At 37.5% G+C, this 16,984-nt stretch overlaps 1 protein-coding gene across 13 annotated transcripts in view; it reads left to right on the top strand.

Annotated features, from left to right (window-relative positions):
* The window catches only part of LRRC4C (leucine rich repeat containing 4C), a 1,197,418-nt gene that overhangs the window by 1,100,786 nt on the left and 79,648 nt on the right, over positions 1–16,984 (top strand). Inside the window, exon 1 of one of the 13 annotated variants that reach the window (XM_044259112.1) lies at positions 15,368–15,383. The exons of the other annotated variants lie outside the window; for them this stretch is intronic. The gene's annotated coding sequence lies outside the window, so the exon portion shown is untranslated. Of the gene's footprint in view, positions 1–15,367; positions 15,384–16,984 lie in introns of those variants that run through there. 13 annotated transcript variants of the gene reach the window in all.

Here is a 16,984-nt window from a genome sequence, read left to right as displayed (position 1 = left end):
CCAACTTCATCTGCGAGAGATTCCCATCATACAAATTATATGCCCCTCCATTCCAGCTTCTGCATTCATTTCATTTGCACATTATGCCCTCTGCCTTGCTTCTTTTTCAGAGAGGAAACTCTGTATGAGTTGTTAAGTTCTCAGTGCACTTGTTCCAAAGTTAATATCATGTTATTGGCACCATATGGACGATGACAGAGAATAACAGGCTTTGAGGTCTCTCACCTTTCAGGATGGGGGGGATGTGAGACTTAATTAATGAATGATGGAAGATCCTCCAGAATTCTGAGATAAAAGACAGTTTGTAAAATCAGAGAACTGCTATTTGTCTAGTTCTAAACAAATACCTGCTGAGCTAACAGGTATTTAAATAATGAGATACAAAATGGACAGCATGGTGTGTGTGTGTGTGTATGTGTATGAAATAAACTATGTTGTCATGCTGGGAGGGAATGTGGGCTGCTCCCTTATGTTTCATCTTTATTTATTTATTTTTTAAAAAGATTTTATTTATTTATTTGACAGGGAGAGATCACAAGTAGGCAGAGAGGCAGGCAGAGAGAGAGAGAGGAGGAAGCAGGCTCCCTGCTGAGCAGAGAGCCCGATGCGGGACTCGATCCCAGGACCCTGAGATCATGACCTGAGCCGAAGGCAGCGGCTCAACCCACTGAGCCACCCAGGCGCCCATGTTTCATCTTTAAAAACTGAGGCTCAGAAATGAATTTGCTTATTAGTGCCCCATACCAAACCAGAAACCAGATTTCTTAGACCCACTGTTTTGTGCAACATACAAGACTGCCTCATTATAGATGCTTTAGATAGAATCTATGGAATCTGGCCGGGAACAAAGGAAAAATGCTTTGTGACTGGCCTTAAGCCATTTTTAAGCATAAGCAGGATTATTACTGTTATATGAAAGATCGTAAGTGACTTCTCATCCCATTGGGCATAGGAGAAGATATAGGCTCAGAGCCAACTCTCTGCTAGGGAAATATTCCTGGCAACAATCCATGTCATTTGCCAAGGCAACAACCACCTTCCATATCGAGTGAAGTTTAATGCATCATGGTAGTAGAGTGGAAACTGTTGAAAATTGCTCATAGGATATACATACATAGAACTTTTTTTTTTTTTTTTTTTTTTTTTTTTTTTTTTTTTTTTTTGGGTATAGCTGGCCAACAGAAGACTCAGGAGTGAATTTATTGACCTAATATTGATCTCGCTTAAAATTGTTCCTGTTGGGGTAGGAGGAGTCTGAGTCATAATGGAATAGATTCTGGGCTTGAGATGAAATACTCAAACCAACATTCCCCTTCCTAACTGTGTGATTTCGGACAAGTCACAGAACTTCTTAGTCTCAAGTTACTCTGGAAAAATCAAACTAATAATTTCTAGATTACATCGCTTATGGAGAATTATGTAGTTTGGGTAAAGTTGCCCTGCATAGTGCTTATAACCTATTTGACTAAATCTAAAGAAACATGTCCAGAGAGATTAGGAAGTGGGTTTAAGCTTTGTCACGTAGAAGGCAACCCTCCAGAAACCACCCGTGGAGAAGGAAGTGTTTACAGAACCATTTAGGACTTCTGTATTCTCCACCAGTTACATAGCTTCCCTGAGATCTCACACTTGCAGATGTTAACCATCCATTGCCTTACCTGTGGGTGGAGAGCCGTTTTTGAAAAGGGTGTAACAAACAAGCAAGCAAAACAATAAAACTATTGTGTTGGAAGTTTCATTTTTATAGGAAAGTTCTACCTTCCTTGTAGATTGCCTTGTTACATGTTTTGTGTGTGTGTATGTATTTGTGTGTGTGTGTGTTGAATTTCACGTAGGCACCAGAGTCAGTTTTTTTTTTTTTTTTTTTTTTTTTTTACCAGAGTCAGTTTAATCACTTAATTCTAATATCAAGGAAGCCACACTTATCTCTATCTTTCCCTTTTTTTTTTCCTGCCAATGGAGTTCAGACTACTTCATGATAAAGGTTTTAGATATTTAAATAGCTCATGTTTTTTGTTCTTGTCAGTTTAATCACTTAATTCTAATATCAAGGAAGCCACACTTATCTCTATCTTTCCCTTTTTTTTTCCCTGCCAATGGAGTTCAGACTACTTCATGATAAAGGTTTTAGATATTTAAATAGCTCATGTTTTTTGTTCTTGTTTTCCTCTAAGAATAATAGAATTTAGCCATTGTTTCAGGTAGCTTTGAGTGGGTAATTCATGTTTTTATACAGGCAGCTTATGGGGATTCATTTCCACAATGTCTTTTATTGGTCTCTTCATATTTTACAATGACTTTTACATCCTAGTCAATAGCAGTAGTCTATACAACAGATCCTTATGGGTTATTGTGGTAATTCCATTTTATTTGAAGAGAACAGGATCGACCTCATCTATCTGACTTTGTTTGGGTGGGTTTCTGCATGCAGGCAGATGATAGAAGATAACCAAAATGACCTGAGAGGATAGTTCAACTTTTCAAAGTCATGGAATCAAAATCAGTAAAATTAAAAGAATGGATGTCATGAATCTTTTTGTGTTATTGATGATTTCCATTCAGAATGACCTTCATTCATTCATTTAGTACTTATTTTGTGTTACAGTGTTCTTAGATGATGGAGAGACAAAATGAGTTTAAAAACACATTCTCTATATGAAGTAGCTCCAAATCTTTTGGGGCATGGGACCTGAAGAGGGAATTGTATCATAGTGTGGTAGAAACAATGCAAATATCATGACAAAACTAATGGTTCTGTTAACTTCTCCTAACTGAATTGGGTGTGGATTAGTTTTGGGAAATATTTTCCAAAGAGCTAATACTTGAGCTAATGCTTAAAGGAGTAGAAATGAGTCAGGAGAAGATTGAAGGAAGAGTACAAGTCCTTAGCTTCAGTCCCATGCCATTTTTATCTGTCACTCCAGTACTGGTGGATGATAAAACGTGATACCTTCAGGTGGCCCTTTAAGTAACAACTAAGAGAACATAACAAAAAACAGATAGACTATGTTATTAGAATTACAAGAAGAGGTAGCAAAAGAAGCAGTACTTGCCAGTAGGGGATGAGGAAGGTGTCTTGGGACCAAAATTAAGCATTTTAACATGCTTCTTAGTAAACATGTGTAATCCCCAAAACAAATCTCTAGGTCTAATTTATTATTATTTCAAATTTAGTGATGAATCAATAAATAGAGACTTCTAGGAAACAGTAGGTTATTTTCTCATATACATACAGATAGTAAAAGAGTTGAGCTAAGAATCTGGTTTACTTGAGTCTAAAGATTATGATCTTTAGGCTATGTTGCTTTGTCTTTATAAACTCTGTTTTGTTACATTTATTTTGGGTACCACAAGTCTTGAAAAGTGTAAATGGGAGAAAGCTGAAAAAAGCCAGGCAAACAGAGAAAGAATTGGTTGTAGAGGCATATAAAATAAATTAAAGGTTATTCAATAAAGCCCAAGTTATGGGGAGGGGATTTATACATACATGTTGAAAGATGCTAAATGAAACTGGAATTATATATAACCTAGATCAGCATTATATAATAAGGATTTTAATGAATGTAGAGGCTATTGAGTATTTGACAGCCTCTATAGAATAAAAAGCTATTGGATTTTGAAAGTCATCTCATGGGAAATATTGGAAGCTGAATCACTTGAGGAATGTAAAGCTAAATTGGATGAAACATATCTCTAATCTCCAAAATGATCTCGCTGTGTAAAATGCATGCACAAACACACATATACTTTCAAACTTTTAATTTTTACAGACTGCGTGTCTCCGTGTATTTAAATAATGACTTTAATCTAAGTAAGTACAGAAGTTAGAAAACCTTTTTAAAAATCAATTTGTGGGCAGAAAATAAAGCATTATAGAATAAGTTTTAGAAACTGAAGACTGAAGACTCCTTACAGTTGGATGGAAAACATGCAGCCATTTAAAAATAATTAGTTTTGCAAAGGGATACATGAATGGAAGGTCTTGGAAAGGAGGCAAAGAATTAATTTCCCAAAAGGCTCTGCAGATAAAACTGTGGTTGGCACATTTCATTCTGCAGATACACCTCTTATTCGTATCTTGTCCGTTCTCTTGGGTGACATTTTGAAATAGTGCGTGCTCAAATGATTGTCCAACAATGCAAATGAGAAGGGCACCTATTAGACATTGCACTCTGGACAGACACACTGGCCAGGTCCTTCTTAAGAAGGTCTAAAAAGAAATAGAATTAGTTGATCAGTCCTCTATTAAGTGGGGGGCCTTATATCTAATCCCCCTGGATTCTCCTTATTTAGCAATGGAAGAGAAGATCATGATAATGAAAGGACCCATCCAACTGACCTGATATTTTCTGTTTATTTGCCCTGAGTCCTGGGGTCACACCAGCACTAACATTCTCTTTATGCTTACTCGAATACTAGTGCCTGTTCTCCTACTTTTCTTTTAAGATTTTTCTCTTTATTTCATTTCTTGCATCCCACACCAATCCAGGACTCAACTGCTCCTCTAATGACATGATAAGATATGACACTGCTTTTCTCATTTTAACTGGTACCAACTGGACTCAATGAAATCTGTTGTGATATCCCTATTGCAAACATAATAAAGGATGGACTCATTATCCTGCCATTCAAGTATTTTATAATATGCAAACAGTCTATATTTCTAACCTTTTCTTGTATTTTCTTTTCTGTATTTCTTAACCTTTTCCTGCATATGCCTTTGCTCCAGACGGGTGACTCCTCACTGTTCCTGAACCTTGTCTCATGCTTAGCTACTTCCTAGCATTTGCTCAAAGTATTCCCTCTGCCTTTTTTTTTTTTTTTTTAATTTCTTTTCAGCATAACAGAATTCATTGTTTATGCACCACACCCAGTGCTCCATGCCATACGTGCCCTCCATAATACCCACCACCTGGCTCCCCCAGCCTCTCACCCCCCACCCCTTCAGAACCCTAAGATTGTTTTTCAGAGTCCATAGTCTCTCATGGTTCACCTCCCCTTCCAATTTCCCTCAACTCCCTTCTCCTCTCCATCTCCCCTTGTTCTTGTCCTCCATGCTATTTGTTATGCTCCACAAATAAGTGAAACCATATGATAATTGACTCTCTCTGCTTGACTTATCTCACTCAGCATAATCTCTTCCAGTCCCGTCCATGTTGCTACAAAAGTTGGGTATTCATCCTTTCTGATGGAGACATAATACTCCATAGTGTATATGGACCACATCTTCCTTATCCATTCGTCCGTTGAAGGGCATCTTGGTTCTTTCCACAGTTTGGCGACCATGGCCATTGCTGCTATAAGCATTGGGGTACAGATGGCCCTTCTTTTCACTACATCTGTATCTATGGGGTAAATACCCAGGGGTGCAATGGCAGGGTCATAGGGAAGCTCTATTTTTAATTTCTTAAGGAATCTCCACACTGTTTTCCAAATTGGATGGACCAACTTGCATTCCCACAAACAGTGTAAGAGGGTTCCCCTTTCTCCACATCTTCTCCAACACACGTTGTTTCCTGTCTTGCTAATTTTGGCCATTCTAACTGGCGTAAGGTGTTATCTCAACCATCTCTCTTAACTCCTTGTGCTCTCTCTGTTCTATTTACATTATCTACCTCTTAAAACTGTGCTATCACCTTCTAAATGGAACAGTCCTTGATCTTCCCTGCTCATGAGGTCCACCCTTCCTTGAGCCTGCATAACACTGGCCTCTCACATCTTCCCAGTGGACTCCTCCTAATCGGCTATGAGAACTCATTGTGTTATCTAAAGTTTTTATCACAGGGATTTTAACAGGGAAGGTAATAGTTAAATATTTACTGAACATATAGAAATTATTTCTTTGAAATGCATTGTTTTATTCAAGGGAAAACTGAATTCAGAAACAATCTAAATACCCAGAGGTAGGGGAAGTGAATAAATGTGTTTTAACACATCGATACATAAACCATCATGCAATCATTAAAATCAGGTTCTCAAGGAAGTTTTTTGTTGTTGTTCTTTTTTTTTTTTTAAATTTCTAATATAGTTAACATACATTATTACATTAGTTTCAGGTGTACAATATAGTGATTCAGCAATTCTATACATCACTCAGTGCTCATCATGGTAAGTGAACTCCTAATCTGCATCACCTATATCCCCCCCCCATTTGTTCTCTACAGTTAAGAGTCTTTTGTTTGGTTTGTCTCTTTGTTAGTTTGCTTTGTTTCTTAAATTCCACATATAAATGAAGTCATATGGTATTTGTCTTTCTCTAACTGACTTATTTTACCCTCTAGATCCATCCATGTTGTTGCAAAGGACAAACTTCATTCTTTTTATGGGGAGCAATATTCCATTAGGCTTATAAGGAACTTTTAATGCCATGGGAAAATGATTATAACATACAGTAAATACTTGGGGCATCTGGGTGGCTCAGCCGGTTAAGTGTCTGCCTTTGGCTCAGGTCATGATCCGAGGGTCCTGGGATTGAATCCCTTGTTGGGCTCTCTGCTTGGTGGCAAGTCTGCTTCTCCCTCTCTCTCGTTCACTCTTTTTCAAATAAATAAATAAATAACCTTAAGAAATACATACAGTAAATACTTGACATACACAAGGAATTCTTCCTGTTCTCTTCAGAAGTGCCTCAATTTTTAATAATAGTATAATAATAGTAGCCAACCCTTCTTACTTATTTACAATGTCAAGGTCATCTTGAATTGTCCTGTATCTTATTTGGTCCATCACTTGCATATTACTAGGCTTTCTATGTATCTGTTTTATTAACTATACAGCATTAACAGTTCTGAGGATTAAAAAAGACACCTGGATACAGTACTTAATTTAGCACAGCAGCAGAAACTAGAAAGTGCTCCTCAAAACTAGCCATTTGTATATTCAGAGTCTAGTATTTTACCTAGCTAAATGAATATCTGTGGAGTGAATGAAGAAATGTAAGCAGTATCTGAACCCAAGTTTGATTTGCAGTCTTCAAGGTGCTTTTCTAGTTCTGAGTGACATCCTTGCATTAATGCAAGGTATTACATACACAGCAATGACTACAAAGAAAAAAAAAATCTCACACTAAGGTCCAAATTATGGGCAATCTAAGAGACTCATTCATCAGCTTAAATTACTCATATTTCTTCATCATTCAAATTTGTATCTCAGAAAAATACAAATCATTACAGGTCAGGGATATTTGAAATAAAGTAAGAACAGTTAGACATATGAATGCCAAGGGTTGTTGTAGTGTTAAAGGAAAGCTGAAAATAAATTAGAGATACATAACAGTGTAAGCACTTATTTTAAAATATGGATGGAAATAGACTCAAAAGAACTAAGAAATATGCCAAAATATTAAGAGGGATTGTATTTGTATTATAAGGTTATGCATGATTTCCCTTTTAAATATTCATATTTAAGTATTTTGTGTTCTTTTTAATATTCCACTAAGTTCAAATCTCTATAGTAAGAAAAATAGGATAAAAATAAACTCACTTTTATAAAAGTTAAACAAAATTGAATTTAATAGCCTCAGATCTAGAGTTTTTAAAATTTAGATTCCATTTGAAAGCTATTGCATTGGCCAATGATATGAATTTCTAATGCATATCAAATGATTCTGTACAGTATTGACTATGATGAATTAAAATTTCAGGAGTAGGTTGTGTTCTTTGCAAGGTCACCCAGGGAAGGTAGTGATCACTCACATTTAGGCTTTCATTCTAATGAGTATAATTAGGAATAAAAAATGATTTCTACAAGGCAAATGCATATCTCAGCTATAAAATCAAATAGATTGACTGATGGCCTTCATCCACCAGTAATCTATATGTATCTACTATGATTTGGGTATGAAAAGCCCACTGCAATGAATGCTTAGCTCCTAAAACTTATATGATGGTTAACAATTTTTGGCAGGCTTCGGAGTTGACAGACTTTTCTGCCATAAATCTTGACACATTTCAGTGATTTTCACTCCAGCACAGAAGACAATTAAAAAAAAATTTAAAAACCCATAGACTTCAAAGATTTACCATTCATAGAGTTCTGGACAATTATAAGCAATATATATAGAAGCCTTGGCGAAATACCACTGAGGGTAATTTACCATGTTGAAATTCCCTTGAAGGAGGACTGATGCAGTTGTACCCTTATTTATGACTTTTGAAGGGGAAAAAAATGAATGGTCCTATTTTAATCCATTTATTCATTCAGCAGAAATTTATTGAATATCAGATGCAGACAATGGACTATTCTAGGTCCTGGCCATAAATCAGTGAAAAGGAAAAAAAACAAAACAAAACAAAACAAAAAAATAGACAAAACTCCTGGCCTTTTGGAACTTACAATTTGGGGTGTATGTAGGTGTGTTGGTAGAGGGGAGGATGAAAATAAACAAATACATAAAGCGTACACGTATCTAGAACAGCTCTGTGCCATAGACATTTCTTCAATGAGAGTAATGTTCAATAGGTGTGCTTTCCAATATTCCAGTATGGTAGCCACTGACCACTGTGGCTACTGAATACTTGAAATAAGCCTAGTATGACTGAAGGGCTGAAATTTACATTTTAACTCATTGTGACTAATTTAAATTTAAAAATTTAAATAGACACATGGGGATAGTGGCTACCATATTGGTGAGCAAAGGTCCAGACAGATTAAGGAATTCAGAGCACATATGAGAAGGGAGGCAGAGTGTAGAGAAAGGGCTGTAATTGTAATTAGAGTGGTCAGAAGAGGCATCTTGAGGAGATATTTAGGTGAATATCAACAGAGGTACAAAGAGCAGGCCATGCATATATTCAGAGGAAAACCGTTCCAAGCAGAGGGACTAGGCAGTACAGAGGGCTTGAGTTGGGTGCCACCAGGCTTGGAAGCAGAATGGCGTAAAGGACAGAGTGGATTCAACAGAATGAGTATGTTAACCAAAGGTAGGAGATGAGACCCAAAGCCTATGGTCATGGTGAGGAATCAGGAACTACCCCTTAGGTTCAGTTAATTCATATATACACTCATGCATACAAATCTACATGAAAAGTAGTTCATATACCTGTAAATACATGAATTAACATATAATGTTAATGTATTAACTATTAATATATATTAATATGAATAAGAATACATATATATAAATTCTTAGTCTCTAGGTTTAAGATTCAAAAATCATAAGAGTCTCTTCATTCCTTGAAAACCCCTTGTAGACCTGAAGGTCAGCAAGAATATTTTATCAGGCTGTATTTTTATTTTATAGTTGATTCCAGTCTCCAAGTAACTCGTGGACTTGCATTTCCCCCACCTTGCTCAGTAACATTTATGACCGCAACCGTCTTGACAATTCTCCTTGCTGCAGCAAATTTGTTGTTTTCTTGGGACTAAGTTATCTTTAAAATTCAAATGTAGCATGTTATGGGAAAAAAATATGCCAATTTCTGTAAGCAGGCAATTCTGTAAAATTAATGAGAATTACAGGTCATGGTGCAGGAGGAGATCTAAATGCAAAACATTTTTAGAATAAAGAGCATTAGTCACGTAAAACTGTACAGGGTGTTAAGGAAATTGCAGGTGTTTAGATTTATCGTGAATTTCATCTCGCTGAAATACACCTGTCACATTTTAAAACTTCTCGACACATATTGACACTTAGCTGCCATGTAATAGACTTTTATCTTGGATTTTGGCTTTCCCTATGACTTCATTTTTAAAAGGAGCCTGATTTCTTTATTGAAGGTAGTTATGATACCATCTTCCCAAAGCTGGTTTTTAATCAAGAAGATGTATAGAAGATGTATCAAGAAGATGTGGGGACAGTATTTTTCTTCAGTTATTGGAATTGCTATCTTCTTCATTTACTTTCTTATTTAGTAGTTAGCTAGTTATGCAATTAGTGAATAGTCCTTATATAAAGAGAGATGGGAAAGGATGAGGAAAGGCATTAACATTATTTGAGTTCCCACGGTACCCCAGGATCTGTTAAAAAAAAAAAAAAAGGAAGAAGAAGAAAGACAGAAAGTAATGCTGTCTGTTATTTTTGAGTGACGCAATAAATTTGAGTGGATTAAACAATGAAAAATAGCTTTTATTATTACTGCCTTATACATATAGACTATGCACTATACATGCATTATCTCATTTAATTTGTATACTGGACTTGCAAGGTAGCTAGTAATGCTTTTGTTTAAAGACAGGAAACAAAGGAGATACAAAATTCTGCTTAAACACAGGCATTCTTTATACCTGTAGAACCAGCACTCAACCCAGAGACGTTTTGACGATAAAACCTATGTTCCTTCCATCACATTCTCTCACTCCACTTATAACTTAATAGTATCTGAATTATAATATTGTGACATTCTGACTTTGCCTATTTACTGGCTATATTTACTCTTTCTTACTACTCTTGTTGGGCTTTCATTTCCTAATCTATAAAATGGGATACTAATATTAAATATGTTATAAAGTTACTGTGTTATTTGAGATAATCTAGGTAAACACACAGCAAAGTGCTTAGGAGAGAATAACCATTCAGTAAGTGTTAGCTATTATCAATTACTTTATCCAAGTTTTTGTATAGATTAGTATACAATGTATTATTTTGCATGTTAATTCCCCGTGGTATAAGAAAACGGATTTTGTAAATCTTATGTTCCTTCAGTCTTTCCAACCACACTGCGCTTACATTTGGATCTCCCATAATTTACAGATCACGGGCAACCAGATATCATTATTAATGAGCTTAAAGGAAAATTGATTAACCGCCTAATGACTTCCTTCCTCAGACCTGAAAATGATCCTGGATTTCCCCCAGATGCTCTGGGATCACTGCTGTCTGCCTGTAATCAGTGTTTTCAGAAGAATTGACTTTGGCATCTTGCTGTTCATCCCTATAGTTCCTACCCCTCTAAAAAACTTGAGGCTTGATAACAAGTCACCAACTTATTACTAACCCTGTTCCTTTGTGATGCAGAACCTTGACAGGCATGCTGATGAGGCTATCCATGGTTTTCACTCTCTCTTTTTTCCTAACTGGGAAATTCACCAAAAGACACTATGTTGTTCTTCTAGTTTCTGGGAATGCCCTGGGTCTTTCTCTTGCATTCTGATAAGGGAAATCTGTGTTTTGTTGGCATCGGAATCATTTTGGCTGGCTAAGTTTGGGGAACAATCATGTGGGCATTTTCACTCTGAGGACATGGGGGTTTACAGTGGCTACAAGAAGAACCAGGTTCTATCATCCGTCCTCCACCACAAATGAAATGCTTAGGTTTGTCTTCTTTATTCAAGTATTAGCAAAAAATACGAAAGTCACAGTACAGCTGGGGTTGTACCAATAATAGAGATCTATAGCTTTGCCAGTTACATATTTAAAAGAAATTTTTAAAAAATGCAAGAAGAAAAGGAAGGGCATGAGGTCTCTGTTCTTACATGTAAGAAAATAAAAATTTCCTCAAAGCAATGGATGCTGAGAATAGCGGAAAGATAACATATTACAAAGGATCAGTGTGTGAGTAATAATCTTTTAACAAGGGGAATTTCCCTTCTTCTTTTTATTGGCTTCATTTGTTCACAAAGAGATTAATCTCATTACCAGCTTTGAACAAAGAAAGCCATGTTTCCAGACTCACAGACCTTTTCTCTCTCAGTTTTCTTGAATGCGTCACAAATTTCTCTCTCAGTTCCTTGGCCTTTGGGCTGGCCAAAGGGTATTTGTTCTTTGAGCCCTCTCCTTAGGCTTTTTGCCTTCCTAGAAGATCTTAATTCTTTTCTTTGTTTCTTTCTCAAGCCAGTCTTGAGTTTGGTCCTGTCCCAGACAGAGTGTTTTCACTCCATGGAGAAATTTCCATGGGCCCCTTCACATTCATGCAGTCCATGCCAGGGTTATGTCTTTTATTTATTTCTTGGCCCCAGCAGGGGTTTCCTGCCTGTTTTTGTATGTCCATTTGTGAGTTAATTGGACTAATCAATCTAATGAATTTTCCCGAAATTGTTCAACAAGCACTGTAGCTCCAAGAGCTCTCTGGACAACAACAGTCACTACAGCTCATCGGTGGTGCCCCCAGGGGCTGAATTCTGTTTTGCTGGGCATCTTTTGAGAGTCCAGTGCGTCAACTGGAAATAATTCCTGCCATCCTGAAACTTATTAGGCTTCTGGGAAATAGATTTAAAACATGATAAAAGAGTAGATGTGAAAGGGCTTAGTAAGAACGATGGATATACAGGTAAGTTTGGAGCGTCCCGGTGGGGAGCAGTGGATAGTGACTCAGGACCAGATTCTGTGCTTCGGTTGCTCTGATCAGCGAGCTAGGTCAGTCTCAGCACTCTCTCTCAAGGCCACTCTTGTCATCTGTAAAGTAGAGAAGGTACTTTGTGGTGGGATAGGGTAAAGACTTTTCACTAGAGTGCTTTTTAAACTTGTACTCAACGTTGAGATGTTGGGAGTAGACACAGAATGGAAATAATAATCGAAAACATAATTGCACGAATTGTCGCGGTCAGGGAGGGTGACCCGGAAGCCTCTGGCACCCAGTGGCCTATTTACTTTGTCAGTTAATGTTAATTATGCAGATGGCAGCAGAGGCCACCAGGTAAAGATGGGACAGCTGTGCACAGCACACCTCAAGGGAGCACAGATAACAACATCTAATATAAAAAGGGAGCTCGCCAATTCTGTAACAAATCTTCCTTTCATTTTTCAGGCATTTTTGAACACCCTGATTTGGCATGGCTTAAGAAAAAGAGCAAAGAAAATCTTTGGAGTGTATTCTTAGCCTTCTAAGTTGTCCTAACCACACACTACAGGCTGGAGGGCTTAAACAACAGAAATTTATTTTTGAAATAGAAATTTAGTTGTGGAGACTGGAGGTCAGAGATCAAAGATCAGGGTGCCGACACGTCAGGTTCTGGAGAGAGCTCCTTTCCTTGCTTATAGGTGGCCATCTTGTGCGTGTCTTCACACGGTAGAGGGAAAGAAAGCTTTCTGCTGTTTCTTCTTATAGGGATGCTATTTTGAGGGGATCAGTGCCTGACTCTAATGACCTCATTTAACCTTAATTATTCCCGTAAGTTCCTATATCCAAATACAGCCACATTGGGGATTAGGGCTTGGATATCTGAATTTGGGGAGGTTGTGGGGGGCACAATTTAGTACACAGCATAGAGTAAGACGGGTGTGAATTTAAATCCCTCTTATTATAAACCAGCAAACTGTGTGTGAGCTTAAATTTCTCTGTTTGCCATTTTGTGTCTATGTGAACTTGAGCTAGTATTTAAATTCTCTCTGCGCTCCCTTTTTTCTTGTTTGTGATTATATTTGAGATTATAATATCTACCACGTAGGTTGTAATAAGGATTATTAAGTATGTAAAACATATTACCAAAAACCTGGCACACATTCGAAGTTCAATCAATGCAGCAATCCATAGTAAAGAAAGTCAAATTGCATTCTTAATGTCGTTAATGCCTCAACCTCACTCTGTCCATTGAGAGACCCTCTGCCTCTGCTCAAAGCTCTCTGAGTAGGGGAATCACATACCAGAGCCTGGAGATTTTGTGAGAGGAAGCTCCTGGGGACCAGGATGTTCCATCCGATGCCCTTTTTGTTTTGCCTACTAGAAAAGAGAAGTCACCATAAGTTAAGGGAATCTACTTAATATCATTCAGTTACTAAGGATTCCTGGCCTCTTGACTCCAAGCTAGTGTTCTTTCCTCGACACAGGTTCTTCCCCCCTTTTTGTCAGCTGGTGATGATCATGTTACAAATCCCCTGGGTGCTGGCATCTACCCCCATTTCATCACATTAGTCAAACACCATTCCTTTCCTCCTTACTCAAAGAAAAAGATCAAAATGCAAGCATGTAGCAAAAACTATTTCTAGACACAACATTGAGTATCTTCTATATGATGAGACTGAAGACATCATTTCCAAACTTTATTATTCTATACTTATTCTAACAAATTGCTCAGAACACACCTCAAAATATCAGTTCACTTCTATTTTGTTAAAGAGGTGATAATCAGGGGTGCTTGGGTGGCCCCACCAGTTAAGTGTCTGCCTTCGGCTCAGGGCATGAGCTCGAGTCCTGGGATCTGGCCCTGCTCAGCCTCCTTCTCCCACTCCTGCTGCTTGTATTCTCTCTGTCAAGTAAATAAATAAAGTCTTTAAAAAAAAAAAAAAAAAGGTTGAGAATCAGTGCTCTGAGATGAGTTCAGCTTATTTTATTTATTTATTTATTTTAGAGAGAGAGAGCTCAAGTTGACCCAGGGGGGCAGGGACAGAGGGTGAGTGGGAAAGAGAATCTCAAGCCTGACATGGAGCCTGGCCCTGGGCTCAATCTCAAGACCCTGAGCTGAAATCAAGACTTGGACTCTTAGCCACCTGAGCCAGACAGGTGCCCCCGAGTTGAGCTTTTAAGTGGCACCTTCAGCTTTTACCAAGAGAACATTGCAGCTGTTCACAGGTATTGCTGGCATTCTGGTTCCGAACTGTGTGGCCTGTACCTCTAGATTTCAATTCCAGCCCCTGTGGCCCGGGCATCATCATTTCCTAGTTTTCTTTGGTTGCCAGCATTTCCCACTCAGCCACATCTTGAGAACATCTCATGATTGTTCCCCAAGTGACTGTTTCTTCATAGCCGTCTTGCAGGAGTGATGGTGTGATGTCTGAGCACATGAAGCCCATGTATCCTGCTTAGCTTCCAATCTGGGTTCCAGTGTTGACCGGATATGAGACCTTAAGAAAGTTACGTAACATTTCTGCATCTACATTTCCTCATCTGAAACACAAGGATAATAGTAGTATTCGTCTCATAGTGCTGCTGTGATGTTTATGTCACTTATTATATATAAAGAGCTTATATGTCATTTATGTTAGTATATGTGAAGAGCTTAGGAGAATGCCATACATAGTGGGTACTGTTAGATGTGCGGGCTATTGTTTTTTACCTGGGAGCAAAGTCCCAATCTAACCCTTTCTATATACTAGAATAGACATAACAATTCATTTGTAATTCCCAGGTACCTAGGTTCCTAGTAGCTTACTCTTATAGTCCCTTTATTTTCCTTGTGTTTATCTTGCTTAGACCCTGTGAAAGTTGTGTGTTTTTACAAACTACTAGAAGTTTCCAATCTGAGCATGTAATTACCCTGAGTGCTTTGCTCCCAAATCCACAATAACAAGCTTTTAGTTTGTTTTTCAGAGCTATTGTGCTTAATTAATATTTATGCAGGACTTAGTGAAATCATGAAAATTAACAGATGTCTTTATCTAAACAGGTGGAGAATATATCAACAATTAAAATAAGAACAGTGATGGTACAACAGTTCTTCTTTAGATCACTCAGACTCACTACCAGACTCAGAGTCTGGTAAGCATGGTTTCCACATTTACTACCAATCTGGTAAGCGCATTGTTAGGCAAATAAGCGGTACTCAAAATATTTTAAGATATTCACATGAAATATGAATTTTACATCATGCGTATAACAAAACTAAAAATAATAGTGGCATAAGCTCATAAGGGTTATTCTGCTCCATGGGAAAGTCTAGAAATCATGCTGAGTTGGTAGATGGCTACAGAAATCATCAGAAATCCAGGCTTCTATGTCACTGCTCCATCATTCTGACACAAAGCTTTCAGCCTTAAAGTTAAAACACGATCTGCAGTGGCTGCTAAAGTTCCAGCCGTTACATCTGTATTTCAGGAAAAAAAATAAATAAATAAGAAAAGGTCATCTCTATCTGAATTTACTTCTTGAAAGCATTATTTTTGAAAGCATTGTTATTCTCATGGGATGCTTTGGTTTCTATCTCATTTGGTCAGAACTTAGTCTTATAACTATATCAAGGTACAAAATCTCTGGGAAATTCACTCTTGTATTTGGGGGCCCAGTGTCGGTTCCAAACTAAGGTTTTTAAGGAGTAAAGTTAAAATAGCCTTTGGGCTATTTTGAGTGAGTGGGCTACTCACACATTTAAAATTAACCTTTTATTTTGTTTCTTGGTATATTGTTGATTTTCCTTAGAACTTAATTTTTTAAGATATACTTACTTTCTGTGTAACATTTTTCTATATCCTTTGAATCTGTTTATAAACATTTCATAAAAATTTGTAGTCATTTTTCATTTTTTTTTCAATTTTCTTCAACTACATTAATATATAGCACTTGCTTTAAAAAAATCTGAGAAACTTTCTATGAAAGCACAGGTGAAAGAAGGTAGTGTGTTCTTTCATTCATCTTAGTTAACAAAAATGTATTAGGTAAATGCTATGTCCCAGGCACTGGTTAAGTGCTGGAAGTAAAAAGGTGAGTGACACAAAGTGTCAGCCAGTAGGGGGCTTATGTATGGATGGGGCAATATAAAGAATAAAAAAATCCATAACGTAAGGTCATGTGGTGGTAAATAAAGCCAGGAAGGGACTAGACAGTATTAGATGATGAAGAGTGCTATTTTTGACTGAGTGATCAGGGTCAGCCTTCCAACAAAGAGAACAGCAATAGAAATGCCCTCAGAGGAAGGTTCTAGAAGGGGCTTGTCCCAGCTGTGCTCAGCAACAGCAAGCAGGGCAAGGTGCCTGGACTTCAAGGATGGAAAAAGAGATTTGTAGGAGATGAATTGCACAGGGAGAGATCAGAGCCGAGTAGATCAAGAGGAGGGATAATTCAAGCGCTTTGAGGAATACAGTAGCATACTACAGTCGGCAACGTGAAATAGGAGAGGAAATGCTCATTTCTGCATTTAATGTTTATTTTTCTTGTCTTCTGTACACCAGTTTCTTAACAATTGCCTTCTGGGTGTGAGACTCTTCACTTCGGTCCAAATGACAAAACATGAATATAAAATGTTCCATGTCCTCAAGGTGCTTCTCTCTAGAGACTTCAGATAAGCTCAGAAAACTTAAAAGCACCACCTTTGTCCTCATATATTCAGAAAGTTTCATGTCTTCATAATCTTTTCTGCTGAGTAGAATCTTTATGTACAATATAAGCCTTAAACCCTA

The sequence above is a fragment of the Neovison vison genome, chromosome 7, assembly GCF_020171115.1.
Source record: "Neovison vison isolate M4711 chromosome 7, ASM_NN_V1, whole genome shotgun sequence".
In the NCBI taxonomy this organism is placed as follows: domain Eukaryota; kingdom Metazoa; phylum Chordata; class Mammalia; order Carnivora; family Mustelidae; genus Neogale; species Neogale vison.
This window is presented reverse-complemented; position numbering and strand designations above follow the sequence as displayed.